This window comes from Triticum urartu, chromosome 6A, assembly GCF_056163025.1.
Source record: "Triticum urartu cultivar PI428250 chromosome 6A, HENAU_Tu73, whole genome shotgun sequence".
Taxonomy (NCBI): Eukaryota; Viridiplantae; Streptophyta; class Magnoliopsida; order Poales; family Poaceae; genus Triticum; species Triticum urartu.
In genome coordinates this window covers 555,119,836-555,142,080 of record NC_141878.1, presented here as the reverse complement: position 1 = coordinate 555,142,080, position 22,245 = coordinate 555,119,836, and the positions used below count along the sequence as shown (strand labels likewise).

The 22,245-nt window shown below is 43.8% G+C and overlaps 1 protein-coding gene across 1 annotated transcript in view; it reads left to right on the top strand.

The window, feature by feature from the left end:
• LOC147966281 (uncharacterized) overlaps window positions 1-21,738 on the top strand; it is a 30,560-nt gene extending 8,822 nt beyond the window's left edge. The window contains exon 9 of the mRNA XM_087527190.1: window positions 21,691-21,738. The gene's annotated coding sequence lies outside the window, so the exon portion shown is untranslated. The remainder of the gene's footprint in view (window positions 1-21,690) is intronic.
• The last annotated feature ends 507 nt before the right edge of the window (window positions 21,739-22,245 follow it).

Genomic DNA, 22,245 nt, shown 5'->3' with positions numbered 1-22,245 from the left:
ATTATTTATTTCTCCTCTTATTTTCCTCTCCTCTTCTTCTTTCTTTCCTCTTCTTATTTTCTTCTTTCCTATCCTTCTTTTTCTAAAATTGTAACTTTTGCATATATAAAACTTTTCTAAAATTGTAATTTTTGCATATAGAAAGGAATAGAGGAGAAGATGAAGAAAAAAAAGAAGAAAAAAAAGAGGAGAAGAAGAAAGGAATAGAGGAGAAGAAGAAAAAATAGAAATTTTTCTATTTTTTCTTCTTCTCCTCTATTCCTTTCTTCTTCTCCTCTTCCTTTTCTTCCTCTCCTCTTCTTCTCCTTTTTCCTCTTCTTATTTTCCTTTTCCTCTCCTAAATATATAAAACTTTTCTAAAAATGAAACTAACCTAAAATGTACTAAATCAGAGAACATATATAGATAATCCTTTTCTAAATATATAAATCTAACTTTTTTGCATATATGAACATATATACACAGAGAACATACAAACATATATACATTTTTATAAAAAAGCAAGATACAAATCATCATATGTATGAAAAAAAATCTGAAAAGAAGCAGCATACACAATACATATACTCACATATATACATATATATATATATAATCTGAAAAAAAGCATATAATATATGAAAAAAAGGAACAGGGGAGGGGCGGCGCCGGCCGGACCAAGGGAGGGGCAGGGGTGCGGGTTCGGCGGCGAGGACGGTGACGGGGCAGGGAGCGCGCGTTCGGCGGCGAGGAATGGGGCGGGGCAGGGCGACGGCGATGACGGGGGCGCGCGGGCCGGGGCGCGCGACGCGCGTTGGGGCAGGGCGGCGATCGGCGACGGCGTCGGGCGAGGGCACGGGCGACGGCGAGCGGGCGGCAACGGCGACCTCGGGCGGCTAGGGGAGGCGACGGCGACGTCGGGGCAGGGGCCGGCGTCAAGGAGCACTGCAGCAGCCTGGCGGCGTTGGAGAGAAGAATGGCGGGTGGGGGAAATTTCTTAAGTGTTTGGTTATATAGAAAAGGCTTTGGTCCCGGTTCGTGGCTTCAACCGGGACCAATGCCCCCCTTTAGTCCCGGTTGGTGCCACCAACCGGGACCAAAGACCTCTTTTCAGCAGCCCAAAGGGCGGGAAGCGGCGGCCTTTGGTCTCGGTTGGTGGCACCAACCGGGACTAAAGGGGGCATTGGTCACGGTTCGTGGCACCAACCGTGACCAATGCCCCCCTTTAGTCCCGGTTGGTGCCACCAACCGGGACCAATGGCCTTGTGCTGCCCCGCGCCCAAAAGTTTAGTCCCACCTCGCTAGTTGAGAGGGCTCGGGAGTGGTTTATAAGCGCTGCTGCGCCCACCCTCCCGAGCTCCTCTCAACTGCAGGCTTTCGGGCCTAATCTGTCACTGCAATGCCTGTGGGCCTACTGGGCCTACTGCGGGCCTGAATCCTGGCCCATGGTAGGGTTTCTAGTCGTATTCAGGCCGTGGTGGCCCAGTAGGTGGCATTTTTTTGTTTTTTTGTTGCTTTATTTATTTTCTTTTGTTTTTTGCTTTATTTTTAATTATTTATGCTTTTAGTTTTAGAAAAATTATAAACTTTTTGTTAATGCCATTAGTTTTCAAATTTTATTTTGTGATTAACTTTACTATAAAAATAGTTTTTTCCTGTTTTTTTATTTGTTTTTTGCATTATTTATTTTCTTTTGTTTTTTGCTTTAATTTTCAATTCTGTTTGCTTTTAGGTTAGCAAAATTATAAACTTTTTGTTAGTGCCATTAGTTTAAGAAAAATTATAAACTTTCTATTAGTGCCATTAGTTTTCAAATTTGAAAACACTTTTTTAGTTTTTTTTGTTTTCTTTGTTGCTTTATTTATTTTATTTTGTGATTAACTTTACTATAAAAATAGTTTTTTCCTGTTTTTTTATTTGTTTTTTGCATTATTTATTTTCTTTTGTTTTTTGCTTTAATTTTTAATTATGTTTGCTTTTAGGTTAGCAAAATTATAAACTTTGTGTTAGTGCCATTAGTTTTAGAAAAATTATAAACTTTCTGTTAGTGCCATTAGTTTTCAAATTTGAAAGCACTAGGACGAACGGTTCGTCAGTGTACCCAAGATTTTTCAGATCCACTGTTGTCATTCCATACTGTGGGTCTACCTGTACCCCACCGCCTAACAGATTGACCCATTTGCACTTAAACAAAGGGACCTTAAAATCAGGTCCGTAGTCAAGTTCCCATATGTCCACTATGTAACCATAATATGTATCCTTTCCGCTCCCGGTTGCTGCATCAAAGCGGACACCGCTGTTTTGGTTGGTGCTCTTTTGATCTTGGGCGATCGTGTAAAATGTATTTCCATTTATCCCGTATCCTTTGTAAGTCAATACAGTCAAAGATGGTCCCCTGGACTACAAGTACAACTCATCACAAATAGTGTTGTCACCTCTGAGACGTGTTTCCAACCAACTGCTGAAAGTCCTGATGTGTTCACATGTAATACAGTCGTCGCACTGCTCCGGGTGTTTGGAGCGCAAACTGTTCTTGTGTTCATCGACATACGGGGTCACCAAGGTAGAGTTCTGTAGAACTGTGTAGTGTGCTTGAGACCAAGAATATCCGTCCCTGCATATTATTGAGTCTCTTCCAAGAGTGCCTTTTCCAGTCAGTCTCCCCTCATACCGCGATTTAGGGAGACCTATCTTGTTAAGGCCAGGAATGAAGTCAACACAAAACCCAATAACATCATCTGTTTGATGGCCCATGGAGATGCTTTCTTCTGGCCTAGCGCGATTACGGACATATTTCTTTAGGACTCCCATGAACCTCTCAAAGGGGAACATATTGTGTAGAAATACGGGCCCCAGGATGACAATATCGTCGACTAGATGAACTAGGACGTGCGTCATGATATTGAAGAAGGATGGTGGGAACACTAGCTCGAAACTGACAAGACATTGCGCCATATCACTCCTTAGCCTTGGTACGATTTCTGGATCGATCACCTTCTGAGAGATTGCATTGAGGAATGCACATAGCTTCACAATGGCTAATTGGACGTTTTCCGGTAGAAGCCCCCTTAATGCAACCGGAAGCAGTTGCGTCATAATCACGTGGCCGTCATGAGACTTTAGGTTCTGAAACCTTTTCTCTGGCATATTTATTATTCCCTTTATATTCGATGAGAAGCCAGTCGTGACCTTCATACTGAGCAGGCATTCAAAGAAGATTTCTTTCTCTTCTTTCGTAAGAGCGTAACTGGCAGGACCTTTATACTGCTTCGGAGGCATGCCGTCTTTTTTGTGCAAACGTTGCAGGTCCTCCCATGCCTCAGGTGTATCTTTTGTCTTCCCATACACGCCCAAGAAGCCTAGCAGGTTCACGTAAAGGTTCTTCGTCATGTGCATCACGTCGATTGAGGAGCGGACCTCTAGGTCTTTCCAGTAGGGTAGGTCCCAAAATATAGATTTCTTCTTTCACATGGGTGCGTGTCCCTCAGCGTCATTCGGAACAGCTAGTCCACCGAGACCCTTTCCAAAGATTACGTAGTGTAAATCATTGACCATAGCAAGCACGTGATCACCGGTGCGCATGGAGGGCTTCTTCCGGTGATCTGCCTCGCCTTTGAAATGCTTTCCTTTCTTTCGACATTGATGGTTGGTTGGAAGAAATCGACGATGGCCCAGGTACACATTCTTCCTGCATTTGTCCAGGTATATACTTTCAGTGTCATCTAAACAGTGCGTGCATGCGTGGTATCCTTTGTTTGTCTGTCCTAAAAGGTTACTGAGAGCGGGCCAATCGTTGATGGTCACGAACAGCAACGCCTTAAGGTTAAATTCCTCCTGTCTGTGCTCATCCCACGTACGTACACCGTTTTCATTCCACAGTTGTAAAAGTTCTTCAACTAATGGCCTTAGGTACACATCAATTTCGTTGCCGGGTTGCTTAGGGCCTTGGATGAGAACTGGCATCATAATGAACTTCCGCTTCATGCACATCCAAGGAGGAAGGTTATACATACATAGAGTCATGGGCCAGGTGCTATGATTGCTGCTCTGCTCCCCGAAAGGATTAATGCCATCCGCGCTTAAAGCAAACCATACATTCCTTGGGTCCTTTGCAAACTCATCCCAGTACTTTCTCTTGATTTTTCTCCACTGCGACCCGTCAGCGGGTGCTCTCAACTTCCCATCTTTCTTTCGGTTCTCACTGTGCCATCGCATCAACTTGGCATGCTCTTCGTTTTTGAACAGACGTTTCAACCATGGTATTGAGCATACCACATCACCTTCGCAGGAACCCTCTTCCTGGGGGGCTCGCCGTCAACATCACCAGGGTCATCTCGTCTAATCTTATACCACAATGCACCGCATACAAGGCATGCGTTCAGATCCTTGTATGCACCGCGGCAGAGGATGCAGTCATTAGGGCATGCATGTATCTTCTCCACCTCCAATCCTAGAGGGCATACGACCTGCTTTGCTGCGTATGTACTGTCGGGCAATTCGTTATCCTTTGGAAGCTTCTTCTTCAATATTTTCAGTAGCTTCTCAAATCCTTTGTCAGCCACAGCATTCTCTGCCTTCCACTGCAGCAATTCCAGTATGGTACCGAGCTTTGTGTTGCCATCTTCGCAATTGGGGTATAACCCTTTTTTGTGATCCTCTAACATGCGATTGAACTTCAGCTTCTCCTTTTGACTAATGCATTGCGTCCTTGCATCGACAATGACCCGGCGGAGATCATCATCATCGGGCACATCGTCTGGTTCCTCTTGATCTTCAGCAACTTCACCCGTTGCAGCATCATTGGGCACATCGTCTGGTTCCTCTTGATCTTCATCAGCTCCCCCCGTTGCAGCATCACCGTATTCAGGGGGCACATAGTTGTCATCGTAGTCTTCTTCTTTGCCGTCTTCCATCATAACCCCTATTTCTCCATGCCTCGTCCAAACATTATAGTGTGGCATGAAACCCTTGTAAAGCAGGTGGGAGTGAAGGATTTTCCGGTTAGAGTAAGACCTCGTATTCCCACATTCAGTGCATGGACAACACATAAAACCGTTCTGCTTGTTTGCCTCAGCCGCATCAAGAAACTCATGCACACCCTTAATATACTCGTGGGTGTGTCTGTCACCGTACATCCATTGCCGGTTCATCTGCGCGCATTATATATAATTAAGTGTCCAAATTAATAGAAGTTCATCATCACATTAAAACCAAAGTGCATACATAGTTCTCATCTAACAACATATAGCTCTCCAGAGCATCTAATTAATTAAACCATACATTGAAACTATGTAAAACATTTCAATGTGAAAACAAATGCGATCATAATCGCAACCAGGGTAACAATTGATCCAACGGCATAATGATACCAAGCCTCGGTATGAATGGCATATTTTCTAATCTTTCTAATCTTCAAGCGCATTGCATCCATCTTGATCTTGTGATCATCGACGACATCCGCAACATGCAACTCCAATATCATCTTCTCCTCCTCAATTTTTTTTTATTTTTTCCTTCAACAAATTGTTTTTTCTTCTTCAACTAAATTTAACCTCTCGACAACAGTGTCGGTTGGCATTTCCGATTCACATACATCCTAGATAAATAAAATCTATGTCACGTTGGTCGGCATAATTTTCATAAACAATAAATGAACCAATAGTTATAAAGATAATATACATACCACATCCGAATCATAGACAGGACGAGGGCCGACGGGGGCGGATACCAAAACCATCGCACTATATAAGATGCAATAATAAATGTAAGAAAATGATACAAGTATCTATCTAAACATACAAGTAAGAATATTTTTCCTTTCAGAAAGAAGATAAGAACAAGAGGCTCACCATGGTGGTGTCGGTGATGAGATCGGCGCGGGTGATCGACGGCGGTGAAGATGGGGGCGGGGCGTGACGGACCGCTAAATCTAGACAAATCTCGAGGAAAATGGAGCTTGGAGGTCGAGCTTCGAGAGGAGAAAGCTTAAGTAGTGTGGCTCGGGCATTCCATCGAACACCTCATGTGCATAGGAGGTGAGCTAGAGCACCACAAAGCCCTCTCCCCCTCGGCCAGAGAAAAACAGAGCACTAGGGTGCTCTGCTCGCGAGCGAGGGGTATATATAGGCACCTCATTGGTCCCGGTTGGTGACATGAGCCGGGACTAAAGGGGAGCCTTTGGTCCCGGTTCAAGCCACCAACCGGGACCAATGGTGGTGGGCCAGGAGCAAGGCCCATTGGTCCCGGTTCATCCCACCAACCGGGACCAAAAGGTCCAAATGAACCGGGACCAATGGCCCACGTGGCCCGACCGGCCCCTGGGCTCACGAACCGGGACCAATGCCCACATTGGTCCCGGTTCTAGACTGAATCGGGACTAATGGGCTGACCCGACCTGGACCAAAGCCCTGTTTTCTACTAGTGAGAGTGCAGAGTATATGGTGTATACTTCCTTGCTTATCCGTTCCATGGATACTTCACATGCAGAAGATAAAGATTGAATATTATTGGAGGTGTCTGATGCTTTTCATCTCCGCCTGTCTGTCCTGTTGTGAGCGCCCAGATTGGTTGGCATTGATCTTCTGCGGTATTCTTTGATCAATTCTTTTTGGGGTTTCCTTCTGTTAGGTTGATCTCCTCTGTGCAGGCCCAACGGCCTGCCAGGCCCTTGGTCAATTCGCCCTGATCGGGGGCGCCCAACCCATTATGGTTGGTGGGCCCCTGTGACCTGTTGGGGAACGCAGTAATTTCAAAAAATTTCCTACGCACACGCAAGAACATGGTGATGCATAGCAACGAGATGGGAGAGTATTGTCTATGTACCCTCGTAGACCGCAACGGAAGCGCAACGTAGAGGAAGTAGTCGTACGTCTTCCCGATCCGACCGATCCAAGCACCGTTACTCCGGCACCTCCGAGTTCTTAGCACACGTATAGCTCGATGACGCTCCCCGGGCTCCGATCCAGCAAAGCTTTGGGGATGAGTTCCATCAGCACAACGGCGTGGTGACGATGATGATGTTCTACCGACGCAGGGCTTCGCCTAAGCACTACAACAATATGATCGAGGTGGAATATGGTGGCAGGGGGCACCGCACACGGCTAAGGAACGATCACGTAGATCAACTTGTGTGTCTAGGGGTGCCCCCTGCCCCCGTATATAAAGGAGCAAGGGGAGGAGGCCGGCCGGCCAGGTGTGGCGCGCCAAGGAGGAGTCCTCCTCCTAGTAGGAGTAGGACTCCTACTAGGAGGGGGAAAGAGGTGGAGAGGGAGAAGGAAAGGGGGGGCGTCGCCCCCCTCCCCTAGTCCAATTCGGACCAGGGAGGAGGTGGCGCGCGGCCCACCTCTGGCAGCCCCTCTCTCTCTCCACTAAGGCCCATATGGCCCATTACTTCTCTCGGGGGGGTTCCGGTAACCCTCCGGCTCTCCGGTTTTCTCCGAAATCACCCGGAACACTTCCGGTGTCCGAATATAGCCGTCCAATATATCAATCTTTATGTCTCGACCATTTCGAGACTCCTCGTCATGTCCGTGATCACATCCGGGACTCCGAACTAACTTCGGTACATCAAAATGCATAAACTCATAATAACTGTCATCGTAACTTTAAGCGTGCGGACCCTACGGTTCGAGAACAATGTAGACATGACTGAGACAGATCTCCGGTCAATAACCAATAGCGGGACCTGGATGCCCATATTGGCTCCTACATATTCTATGAAGATCTTTATCGGTCAGACCGCATAACAACATACGTTGTTCCCTTTGTCATCGGTATGTTACTTGCCCGAGATTCGATCGTCGGTATCCAATACCTAGTTCAATATCGTTACCGGCAAGTCTCTTTACTCGTTCCGTAATACATCATCATGTAACTAACTCATTAGTTGCAATGCTTGCAAGGCTTTATGTGATGTGCATTACCGAGAGGGCCCAGAGATACCTCTCCGACAATCGGAGTGACAAATCCTAATCTCGAGATACGCCAACCCAACATCTACCTTTGGAGACACCTGTAGAGCTACTTTATAATCACCCAGTTACGTTGTGACGTTTGGTAGCACACAAAGTGTTCCTCCGGTAAACGGGAGTTGCATAATCTCATAGTCATAGGAACATGTATAAGTCATGAAGAAAGCAATAGCAACATACTAAATGATCGGGTGCTAAGCTAATGGAATGGGTCATGTCAATCAGATCATTCATCTAATGATGTGATCTCGTTAATCAAATAACAACTCTTTGTTCATGGTTAGGAAACATAACCATCTTTGATTAACGAGCTAGTCAAGTAGAGGCATACTAGTGACTCTAAGTTTGTCTATGTATTCACACATGTATTATGTTTCCGGTTAATACAATTCTAGCATGAATAATAAACATTTATCATGATATAAGGAAATAAATAATAACTTTATTATTGCCTCTAGGGCATATTTCCTTCAGTCTCCCACTTGCACTAGAGTCAATAATCTAGATCACATCGCCATGTGATTTAACATCAATAGTTCACATCTTTATGTGATTGGTTCACATCTCCATGTGACTAACACCCAGAGGGTTTACTAGATTCAATAATCTAGTTCACATCGCTATGTGATTAAGACCCAAAAAGTGATCATGTTTTGCTTGTGAGAGAAGTTTAGTCAACGGGTCTGCCACATTCAGATCCGCATGTATTTTGCAAATTTCTATGTCAACAATGCTCTGCATGGAGCTACTCTAGCTAATTGCTCCCACTTTCAATATGTATCCAGATTGAGACTTAGAGTCATCTGGATCAGTGTCAAAACTTGCATCGACGTAATCCTTTACAACGAACCTTTTGTCACCGCCGTAATCGAGAAACATATCCTTATTCCAGTAAGGATAATTTTGACCGCTGTCCATTGATCTATTCCTAGATCACTATTGTACTCCCTCTATTAACACAGTGTATGGTATACAATAGATCTGGTACACAGCATGGCATACTTTATAGAACCTATGATTGAGGCATAGGGAATGACTTTCATTCTCTTTCTATCTTCTGCCGTGGTCGGGCTTTGAGTCTTACTCAACTTCACACCTTGTAAGACAGGCAAGAAACTTTTTCTTTGACCGTTCCATTTTGAACTACTTCAAAATCTTGTCAAGCTATGTACTCATTGAAAAAATTTATCAAGCGTCTTGATCTATCTCTATAGATCTTGATGCTCAATATGTAAGCAGCTTCACCGAGGTTTTCTTTGAAAAAATCCTTTCAAACACTCCTTTATGCTTTGCAGAATAATTCTACATTATTTCCGATCAACAACATGTCATACACATATACTTATCAGAAATGCTGTAGTGCTCCCACTCACTTTCTTGTAAATACAGGCTTCACATCAAGTCTGTATAAAACTATATGCTTTGATCAACTTATCAAAGCGTATATTCCTACTCCGAGATGCTTGCACCAGTCCATAGATGGATCGCTGGAGCTTACACACTTTGTTAGCATCCTTTGGATCGATAAAACCTTCAGGTTGCATCATATACAACTCTTCTTCCAGAAATCCATTCAGGAATGCAGTCTTTACATCCATTTGCCAGATTTCATAAAATGTGGCAATTTGCTAACATGATTCGGACAGACTTAAGCATCGCTACGGGTGAGAAGGTCTCATCGTAGTCAACCCCTTGAACTTGTCGAAAACCTTTTGCGACAAGTCGAGCTTCGTAGACAGTAATATTACCGTCAGTGTCAGTCTTTTTCTTGAAGATCCATTTATTCTCAATTGCTTGCCGATCATCGGGCAAGTCAACCAAAGTCCATACTTTGTTCTCATACATGGATCCCATCTCAGATTTCATGGCTTCAAGCATTTTGTGGAATCTGCGCTCACCATCGCTTCCTCATAGTTCGCAAGTTTGTCATGGTCTAGTAACATGATTTCCAGAACAGGATTACCGTACCACTCTGGTGCGGATCTCACTATGGTTTACCTACGAGATTCGGTAGTAACTTGATATGAAGTTACATGATCATCATCATTAGCTTCCTCACTAATTGGTGTAGTAGTCACAAGAACAGATTTCTGTGATGAACTACTTTCCAATAAGGGAGCAGGTACAGTTACCTCATCAAGTTCTACTTTCCTCCCACTCACTTCTTTCGAGAGAAACTCCTTCTCTAGAAAGGATCCATTCTTAGCAACGAATGTCTTGCCTTTGGATCTGTGATAGAAGGTGTACCCAACATTTTCTTTTGGGTATCCTATGAAGGCGCACTTCTCCGATTTGGGTTTGAGCTTATCAGGTTGAAACTTTTTCACATAAGCATTGCAACCTCAAACTTTAAGAAACGACAGCTTAGGTTTCTTGCCAAACCATAGTTCATACGGTGTCGTCTCAACGGATTTAGATGGTGCCCTATTTAACGTGAATGCAGCTGTCTCTAATGCATAACCCCAAAACGATAGTGGTAGATCGGTAAGAGACATCATAGATCGCACCATATGTAATAAAGTACGGTTATGATGTTCGGACACACCATTATGCTGTGGTGTTCCAGGTGGCATGAGTTTGTGAAACTATTCCACATTGTTTTAATTGAAGACCAAACTCGTAACTCAAATATTTGTCTCCGCGATCAGATCGTAGAAACCTTATTTTCTTGTCACGATGATTTTCCACTTCACTCTGAATTTCTTTGAACTTTTCAAATGTTTCAGACTTATGTTTCATCAAGTAGATATACCCATATCTGCTCAAATCATCTGTGAAGGTCAGAAAATAACGATACCCGCCGCGAGCCTTAACACTCATCGGATCGCATACATCAGTATGTATTATTTCCAATAAGTCAGTTGCTCGCTCCATTGTTCCGAAGAACAGAGTCTTAGTCATCTTGCCCATGAGGCATGGTTCGCAAGCATCAACTGATTCATAATCAAGTGATTCCAAAAGCCCATCAGCATGGAGTTTCTTCATGCGCTTTACACCAATATGACCTAAACGGCAGTGCCACAAATAAGTTGCACTATCATTATTAACTTTGCATCTTTTGGTTTCAATATTATGAATATGTGTATCACTATGATCGAGATCCAACGAACCATTTTCATTGGGTATGTAACCATATAAGGTTTTATTCATGTAAACAGAACAACAATTTATTCTCGTACTTAAATGAATAACCGTATTGCAATAAACATGATCAAATCATATTCATGCTCAACGCAAACACCAAATAACACTTATTTAGGTTCAACACTAATCCCGAAAGTATAGGGGAGTGTGCGATGATGATCATATCAATCTTGGAACTACTTCCAACACACATCGTCACTTCACCCTTGACTAGTCTCTGTTTATTCTGCAACTCCTATTTCGAGTTACTATTCCTAGCAACTGAACCAGTATCAAGTACTGAGGGGTTGCTATAAACACTAGTAAAGTACACATCAATAACATGTATATCAAATATACTTTTGTTCACTTTGCCATCCTTCTTATCCACCAAATACTTGGGGTAGTTCCGCTTCCAGTGACCAATCCCTTTGTAGTAGAAGCACTTAGTCTCAGGCTTAGGACCAGACTTGGGCTTCTTCACTTGAGCAGCAACTTGCTTGCTGTTCTTCTTGAAGTTCCCCTTCTTCCCTCTGTCCTTTTCTTGAAACTAGTGGTCTTGTCAACCATCAACACTTGATGTTTTTCTTGATTTCTACCTTCGTTGATTTCAGCATCACGAAGAGCTTGGGAGTTGTTTCCGTTATCTCTTGCATATTATAGTTCATCACGAAGTTCTACTAACTTGGTGATGGTGACTAGAGAATTTTGTCAATCAGTATCTTATCTGGAAGATTAACTCCCACTTGATTCAAGCGATTGTAGTACCCAGACAATCTGAGCACATGCTCACTAGTTGAGCGATTCTCCTCCATCTTTTAGCTATAGAACTTGTTGGAGACTTCATATCTCTCAACTCGAGTATTTGCTTGAAATATTAACTTCAACTTCCTGAACATCTCATATGGTCCATGACATTCAAAACGTCTTTGAAGTCCCGATTCTAAGCCGTTAAGCATGGTGCACTTAAACTATCAAGTAGTCATCATATTGAGCTAGCCAAACGTTCATAACGTCTGCATCTGCTCCTGCAATAGGTCTGTCACCTAGCGGTGCATCAAGGACATAATTCTTCTGTGCAGCAATGAGGATAAAAACCTCAGATCACGGATCCAATCCGCATCATTGCTACTAACATCTTTCAACACAATTTTCTCTAGGAACATATCAAAATAAACATATGAAAGCAACAACGCGAGCTATTGATCTACAACATAGATATGCTAATACTACCAGGACTAAGTTCATGATAAATTAAAGTTCAATTAATCATATTCCTTAAGAGCTCCCACTTAGAAAGACATCCCTCTAATCTTCTAAGTGATCACGTGATCCAAATCAACTAAACCATGTCCGATCATCACGTGAGATGGAGTAGTTTCATTGGTGAACATCGCTATGTTGATCATATCTACTATATGATTCACGCTCGACCTTTCGGTCTCTGTGTTCCGAGGCCATATCTGTATATGCTTGGCTCGTCAAGTATAACCTGAGTATTCCGCGTGTGCAACTGTTTTGCACCCGTTGTATTTGAACGTAGAGCCTATCGCACCCGATCATCACGTGGTGTCTCAGCACGAAGAACTTTCGCAATGGTGCATACTCAGGGAGAACACTTCTTGATAATTAGTGAGAGATCATCTTATAATGCTACCGTCAATCAAAGCAAGATAAGATGCATAAAAGATAAATATCGCATGCAATCAATATAAGTGATATGATATGGCCATCATCATCTTGTGCCTGTGATCTCCATCTTCGAAGCACCGTTATGATCACCATCATCACCGGCGCGACACCTTGATCTCTATCGTAGCATCGTTGTCGTCTCGCTAATCTCATGCTTCCACGACTATCGCTACCGCTTAGTGATAAAGTAAAGCATTACATCGCGATTGCATTGCATACAATAAAGCGACAACCATATGGCTCCTGCCAGTTGCCGATAACTCGGTTACAAAACATGATCATCTCATACAATAAAATTCAGCATCATGTCTTGACCATATCACATCACAACATGCCCTGCAAAAACAAGTTAGACGTCCTCTACTTTGTTGTCGCAAGTTTTACGTGGCTGCTACGGGCTTAAGCAAGAACCAATCTCACCTATGCATCAAAACCACAATGATAGTTTGTCAATTTGACTCCGTTTTAACCTTCGCAAGGACCGGGCGTAGCCACACTTGGTTCAACTAAAGTTGGAGAAACAGTCACTCGCAAGCCACCTATGTGCAAAGCACGTCGGGGAAACCGGTCTCGCGTAAGCGTACGCGTAATGTCGGTCCGGGCCGCTTCATCCAACAATACCGCCGAACCAAAGTATGACATGCTGGTAGGCAGTATGACTTATATCGCCCACAACTCACTTGTGTTCTACTCGTGCATATAACATCAAACCATAAAACCTAGGCTCTGATACCACTGTTGGGGAACGCAGTAATTTCAAAAAAAATTCTACGCACACGCAAGAACATGGTGATGCATAGCAACGAGAGGGGAGAGTATTGTCTACGTACCCTCGTGGACCGCAACGGAAGCGCAACGTAGAGGAAGTAGTCGTACGTCTTCCCGATCCGACCGATCCAAGCACCGTTACTCCGGCACCTCCAAGTTCTTAGCACACGTACAGCTCGATGACGCTCCCCGGGCTCCGATCCAGCAAAGCTTCGGGGATGAGTTCCGTCAGCACAACGGCGTGACGACGATGATGATGTTCTATCGACGCAGGGCTTCGCCTAAGCACTACAACGATATGATCGAGGTGGAATATGGTGGCAGGGGGCACCGCACACGGCTAAGGAACGATCACGTAGATCAACTTGTGTGTCTAGGGGTGCCCCCTGCCCCCGTATATAAAGGAGCAAGGGGCGGAGGCCGGCCGGCCAGGTGTGGCGTGCCAAGGAGGAGTCCTCCTCCTAGTAGGAGTAGGACTCCTACTAGGAGGGGGAAAGAGGTGGAGAGGGAGAAGGAAAGGGGGGCGCCGCCCCCCTCCCCTAGTCCAATTCGGACCAGGGAGGAGGTGGCGCGCGGCCCACCTCTGGCAGCCCCTCTCTCTCTCCACTAAGGCCCATATGGCCCATTACTTCTCCCGAGGGGGTTCCGGTAACCCTCCGGCTCTCCGGTTTTCTCCGAAATCACCCGGAACACTTCCGGTGTCCGAATATAGCCGTCCAATATATCAATCTTTATGTCTCGACCATTTCGAGACTCCTCGTCATGTCCGTGATCACATCCGGGACTCCGAACTAACTTCGGTACATCAAAATGCATAAACTCATAATAACTGTCACCGTAACGTTAAGCGTGCGGACCCTACGGTTCGAGAACAATGTAGACATGACTGAGACAGATCTCCGGTCAATAACCAATAGCGGGACCTGGATGCCCATATTGGCTCGTACATATTCTACAAAGATCTTTATTGGTCAGACCGCATAACAACATACGTTGTTCCCTTTGTCATCGGTATGTTACTTGCCCGAGATTCGATCGTCGGTATTCAATACCTAGTTCAATATCGTTACCGGCAAGTCTCTTTACTCGTTCCATAATACATCATCCTGTAACTAACTCATTAGTTGCAATGCTTGCAAGGCTTTATGTGATGTGCATTACCGAGAGGGCCCAGAGATACCTCTCCGACAATCGGAGTGACAAATCCTAATCTCGAAATACGCCAACCCAACATCTACCTTTGGAGACACCTGTAGAGCTACTTTATAATCACCCAGTTACGTTGTGACGTTTGGTAGCACACAAAGTGTTCCTCCGGTAAACGGGAGTTGCATAATCTCATAGTCATAGGAACATGTATAAGTCATGAAGAAAGAAATAGCAACATACTAAACGATTGGGTGCTAAGCTAATGGAATGGGTCATGTCAATCAGATCATTCATCTAATGATGTGATCTCGTTAATCAAATAACAACTCTTTGTTCATGGTTAGGAAACATAACCATCTTTGATTAACGAGCTAGTCAAGTAGAGGCATACTAGTGACTCTAAGTTTGTCTATGTATTCACACATGTATTATGTTTCCGGTTAATACAATTCTAGCATGAATAATAAACATTTATCATGATATAAGGAAATAAATAATAACTTTATTATTGCCTCCAGGGCATATTTCCTTCATGACCGGCGCTATATTAACAGAGGTGGGGACCGGGGCACGACTGACGAAGTTCATCGCCGCCACAAACCCCACCTACACGCCCTACCGATCTAGGGTTAGCGCGGTGCTCACGGGAAGCTCCACCACCACCTCCATCCACACTTTGTCCACAGCGCCACCTTCACCACATCACCATGGCCGGCGCTGGATCAAGCTCGTCTGGACAGGTAGAAGGTAGGTTACCGGATTGATCTAGCCTACCCCGATCCAGAGAATCTTTCAATGGAATCAGAGCCATGTTAGGCTAAGATTTTTCGGTACAATGAATTACAGAGAAAGAAAAATCCCTTCCCTAGACAGGGCAAAGTAAATCACCGGAGAAGGGCCTCGGACCTCACCGAAAAAGTTGCGCCGCCGTTATGGCCGCGCCGTTCCTCTCGATCCGGGCGCGCTTCGGCAAGCCGAGGCGTCGGACGAAGAACCACCGGAGCTAGCTCAACGGCTTGCTGGAAAAGAAAGTTAAAGACAAAAAAAAGCCAACACCGCGGCCAAGTCCCTCGACGGCGGTGCGTTCACCGCTGAGGGAGAACGCGCGACCGGCGAGGAGGATGGCCACGACGCGATCTGGCCGCGCTCCTCTTACTCTCGATGAAAAGGAAAGGGGTAGCCCGGCCGAGCCTCTTTGTTTTCCTCTCTCTCGCAAAAACAAGGTGGGGAGGGGGAAGTGGATGGCTCGCAGGGGACCGGCCACAGCTCGCCGCGCCGCCCCAGCTCGCCGTTCCGCCCTGGCTCGCTGCGCCGGCGTGGCTTGAGGAGGCGGATCCGGGCGTTGCGGGCGAGAGAGGTGCAGTGGGGGAAGGAAACATAGGCGCGCGTGGCGCGGTGGCATTAGACGTCGTCGCCGGCGGCCAGGCGCGGCGCGGTGGCCCTCGACGCCGTTGCCGGCGAAGCTCGGGAGAGCAGAAACACGAAGGCGAGCGGCGCACGAGGGGAGGAATGATTTAGGGTTTTCCCGTCGGCCTCGCTGACGAGCCGTTTTGACCGAGCGAAATCGACGCTCGGCCGTCTGATTGCAACGGATGACCCAGAAAGATTCCCTAGCGTCCGGCTGGGCCTTTGGGCCGAAAGGGGGAGCCGGCTGGGCTCATGCTGCAACCGCTTGCGGGCGCTAGGCCGGGCCGTTTTCGGCCAGGCACGATGCGCTAACGCTCAGAAGAGCGCGCGCGAGCAGGCCACGGGCCAGCTACAAAAAAAAATTTATATAGATTTCTGTCCAGTTTTTTGGGTAGATTTACAATAGCTTTTCTATACAAAATTTTTCCAACGAAATTTTTTGTTTAGAAAATAGAAAAATTTTCTGAAAATGAAAATAGAAGATTTTCAGAAAAAGTGATGCTCATGAATTTTACAAAGTAAATAATAAAGTTCATGATTTTTTTTGGTCAAAGAAAAGTTACTGTAAAGATTAAAAAGTTCATGAATTTTGTATTCATGTTTTTCCGCTGCGTAAATAATTAGTGCTCTTTTACAAAGAAAATAAAAGTTTAGATAGAATTATATTTAAAGAGCATATTAAAGTAATTATTGAAATGAAATGATTATGTTATTTTTACGACCAACGTTGTTAATAACATGATCATGTTTTATTATTGAAAATAAAGTGCTCTTATAAAAGTTAATATAACTAAAGTAAAAGATTAAATTGTTGCTTCTCTAATGCATTTTTAACCAAGCGGTTAAAATTTCTTAGAGAGTAAAAGAGTAGAGAATTGTTTTTTAATAGAATATTGTAAAGCTTCTGTTGCAAAGTAAAAGTTTTATCATCCAATTAAATTGGAACCAACGGGAAAATTTAATTGGACGAAATGTTCTTAGCAAAGTTCTTCCCCTATGGGTGAAATAAGATGCAGATAGTTTCTACTATGACAAAAGAAAGATATTTGTTTAAAGTTAAAATATGGTATTGTTATTTTCTGACCAACGTTGATGATAACAGTGCTATAATTCTATGAGTCTTATGTTCAAAGTTTAAATCTCTGATAAATTTTGTATCAAATTGATCAATTTTCAGAGAACGGATAAAGATCAAGAAATGCTCTTGAACTAGAGAAATGTATATTTTTTGTTCCCGATGCAATAAAGTTGATGATGATGATTAATTCTTAGCACAGTTGTTTAATAGAAATACTATCACACATTGTTTATGAGTTATACGCATTATTTCCATTTCCGCCCAACGGTGATATGGAATTAATGTAGAAGGATGATGTGTTATTCTAATTCTGCCACAATAGTGATTTAGAATATACAAGAAAGTTTCAAAAGTTTAATGTGCATTTCTTTTAACCAGACCAACATAGGGTTATTTTTATGCCCATTATTGTTGATTATTGACTATGTTTTCTCAGACTAAAAGTTTTTCCACGCTTTCATTCGTGAAAGCAAATGGCTGGGTACTTGTGACCCGAAAGATGTCATAATATGAGGGAGTATGTTCTCTCTAAAGAATGGCATCAAAAGAAAAGAGATAGATCATTGAGAGTCTTGGTTGATGAATGTCTTTCATGTACTCTCTATGAAAAGATTTTTCAGTTAACATGATTTGATATGAAACAAGTAACATGCGTGTTTAATTTGACCAACGTTGGATTAAGCATGTGTGTCAAAGAGCATTCGGATTTATTTCTAAATTTGATGATTGAATAAGCAGTCAAAAGAGCCAATTCTGGCATTTATGTTCCCTTACAGGGAATTACCTGCATGGTGGGAAAAGATGATTACGATAAACCTGCATGGCGGGAAAAGTCTAGGAAAATACCTGCGTAACGGGGTAAAGCTGACATAATATTATGTCAAAAATCCCGTATGGCGGGAGAAATTCTGGCAAGAGAAAGATATGATAACTCATGTGCTTTTAATGTATCCCACGTTGGGAGAGAAGAATGGAGTATCTGAAAGGCGCAACCATACACTTATGGACATGGTGCGCAGCATGATGAGTTATTCCAACTTGCCATTGGGATTATGGATGGAGGCGCTTAATACCGCCATTCACATTCTCAATAGAGTACCAAGCAAGTCGATGCCCAAAACACTGTACGAGCTATGGACAGGAAGAGTGCCCTCCCTACATCACTTCGGGGTGTGGGGGTGCCCTGCTGAGGCCAAAATGTTTAATCCAAACATTGCAAAGTTAGATCCCAAAACAGTAAGTTGCCACTTCATTGGCTATCCAGACAGACCAAAAGGTTTTCGTTTCTACTGCCCAGACATATATACAAAGTTTGTAGAAACGAGACATGCAGTCTTCTTTGAGGATGAAATGATGAGGGGGAGCTTGGTAGCTCGGAAAATTGATCTTGAGGAGAAGAGGGTGCATGCACCTAATCCGATGATTCATGAGCCATTTTTCTCACTACCAGTTGCAACTCCACCCATGACAACTATGGGGGTAGACCCGGAACCTGTCCGTCAGGAGCCGACTGAACCCGTAGTTGAGCATGAAAGGGAGGTGCAACAGCAAATTTTAGAAGAAGTGCCAGAAGTTGAGGCACAGAATGTGTCAGAAACCGAGGCCCTTAGAAGGTCTACAAGACCTAGAAAGTCAGCTATTTCTACTGACTTTAAAGTTTATAACACAGAAATGGTTCATATGGAAAAAGATCCCACCTCATATGAAGAAGCCATGAGAAGCCCTCATTCATCGAAGTGGATGAAGGTAATGGAAGACGAGATGAAATCGATGAGTTCCAAAGATGTTTGGGACTTAGAGGAAATTCCTAAAGGAGCCAAAACAGTAGGCTGTAAATGGGTCTACAAAATTAAGTATGACTCTAAAAGGAATATAGAAAAGTATAAAGCACAACTCGTGGCAAAAGGATTTACACAAAGAGAAGGGATAGATTACAATGAGACATTTTCTCCAGTCTCATGTAAGGATTCCTTCAGAATCATAATGGCATTAGTTGCTCATTTTGATTTAGAGTTACATCAAATGGATGTTAAGACGGCATTTCTGAATGGTGATTTAAAAGAAAATGTCTACATGAAACAACCTAAGGGTTTTATCATGGAAGGCAAGGAAAATATGGGATGCCGCCTGAAGAAATCCATTTATAGATTAAGACAAGCCTCTCGGCAGTGGTATCTAAAGTTTAATCAAACGATTAAAAGTTTTGGATTTAAAGAAAATATTGAGGATAATTGCATTTATGCAAAGTTTAAAATGGGAAATATATTTTCCTAATCTTGTATGTGGATGATATCCTGCTTGCTAGTAGTGATGTTAGTCTACTACAAGAAACAAAGAAATACTTATCCTCAAATTTTGACATATCAGATCTTGGTGAAGCATCATATGTTTTGGGCATAGAAATTCATCGAGATAGGAACAATGGAGTCTTAGGACTATCGCAGAAAGCATATTTAGAAAAGGTTCTTAAAAAGTATAATATGCATGCGAGTAAAGCCACACCTGCTCCTATAGTTAAGGGCGATAGTTTTGGGAAATTCCAATGTCCCAAGAATCAGTACAAGATCGATCAAATGAAAGCAGTACCATATGCTTCGGCAGTTGGCAATTTACAGTATGCACAAGTGTGCACTCGCCCTGACTTAGCTTTTATCACCGGGGTACTTGGTAGATATCAAGAGAATCCAGGCATAGAGCACTGGAAGATGATAAAGAAAGCATTGCGTTATGCGCAAGGCACGAAGGACTACATGCTAAGAGAAGTGATTCCCTAGAGATAAAAGGGTATTCAGACGCAGATTTTGCGGGGGACAGAGATGATAGAAAATCCACGTCAGGATACGTCTTCACTCTCGCTGAGGGAGCTATTTCGTGAAAAAGCTCCAAACAATCGATAGTTGCATCATCCACGATGTATGCAGAATTTATAGCATGCTTCGAAGCCACGGGTAGATTGTATTCACAAACCACTAAAGATGTACTGTGACAACCAACCCGCAGTATTCTATGCTCACAACAACAAGTCGAGTAATGCTGCCAAAACAACAGAGATAATGTATTATGTTGTGAAAGATAAAATCCGGGATCAAACTATAAGTCTCGAGCATATAAGGACAAAGGATATGCTTGCGGATCCGCTAACGAAAGGCTTACCACCCAATGTGTTCAAGGAACACTTAGCCGGCATGGGTTTAAGGGAAAGCCTTATGATTCATGGGTAGGCCCAAAAGGAACATGATTTGTTTCTGAACAAAACGTATGTTGTAGCTGTATGATTCTATCGGCAATTGAGCTGTGACGATGAAACATGCTCTATGTACCAATATGTGATGAAACAGATAAACTGGAAAGTATAAGGTTAAAAGTGTTGAGATCAAGAGGGAGAATGTTAGGTTGATCTCCTCTGTGCAGGCCCAACGGCCTGCCAGGCCCTTGGTCAATTCGCCCTGATCGGGGGCGCCCAACCCATTATGGTTGGTGGGCCCCTGTGACCCATGCTATATTAACAGAGGTGGGGACCGGGGCACGACTGACGAAGTTCATCGCCGCCACAAACCCCACCTACACGCCCTACCGATCTAGGATTAGCGCGGTGCTCACGGGAAGCTCCACCACCGCCGCCATCCACTCTCTGTCCACAGCGCCACCTTCACCACATCACCATGGCCGGCGCTGGATCGAGCTCGTCTGGACAGGCAGAAGTTAGGTTACCGGATTGATCTAGCCTACCCCGATCCAGAGAATCTTTCACCTTCTACCAAATCAGGGGTCGTTCCAGTTTGTTTTATGTCGTAAATTCTTCACCTATTCAAGAAGCTTACTTGAACAATATATGTTCTATAGGCTCGTACCACTGCATCCTTGACTAATAAGGAGGCAAGCACCCAAGAAGTTTATTTTTTTAAATTTAATACAGTGTCCCCGTATGCAGCCTCTTTCTATTCGGTCGTTTGATCAACAAAATATTTACTATTTCAAGCACTTTAAAGATATAAACGATGAGACAATTGCTCAAGGTAAAGAGCTATGTGTTGTTTTCATTTAGTGAGTGCCTTCATATAATCCAACCACTCCAACTTTATGACATATTCAAGATACACATGCTACTGTTAGATCTCTTCAATACATATTTCACTACTTCCACTTGCTGTTGTTATATAATTTGTACTGCCTTTTCGACTTGCTAAGGCTGATAAATGATGACGCGGTATAATAGATGTATTAAGATGTTAGCCAAAGAAATGTTACATCTCTGCTGATTTATTATATATATGGCTTATTGATGCTTTTATGGTACTTAACAACATATTCTCATTTAGCGCACTGTAGATTTAGATGCTCTTATGGTACATATGGCTTACTGATGCTCTTATGGTACGGCACACTTCGGTGATTTGTTCCAATAATCATCAGAGTTCTATTTTTGTGCAACTGTGTCCAACTCTTATTATTTGTTTGCTGAGAGACAGTGTGGCCAAGAAGTCCGTGATCTGATTTTTTTTTGTTTCTTCGATTTGGATGCAGCCATGGACGAAGAGGACATGGGCCTGGACCTTGAGGGTGAGTTCGTCCACTCCTACCACCACGACCCCTTCCCCACACTAGGTCCATCCCTCTCTCTCGGTTGTGAGACTTTTTCCAAGTTATGGTTGCTCTGGCTCTCCTATGGCATGCTCTATTTCAGTTTATTGGAACACTAGCGCGTGTACTCCAGGAGCCCAACCACATACGTACTCAAGCACACATAAAGCATGCTTGATTGATTTCTTTATATACTAGCAGCAGTGTGTGTACGTGTGTGTCTCCTCTTCTTCCTTCTCTCCATGGATTGATTGATCCCCTTACCCGTTTCTTTGACTCAGAGCAGCAGGAACCCTCCATGGATGAGGACGACCACCGGGACCTCCACAGCGGCGTCGACGCCCCGCACATGGTCGAGCTGGGCGGAAGAATGGTGCCTTGGTCGCTCTCTGTGGTTGCGGTCGTTTGTGCCAGTGTGGTGCAGCCGAACTGGCCCAGTGACCACGTCGTGCACAAGGGCCAATTCCACCTCTACGGCTCCTCAGGTAAGTAGGAAAC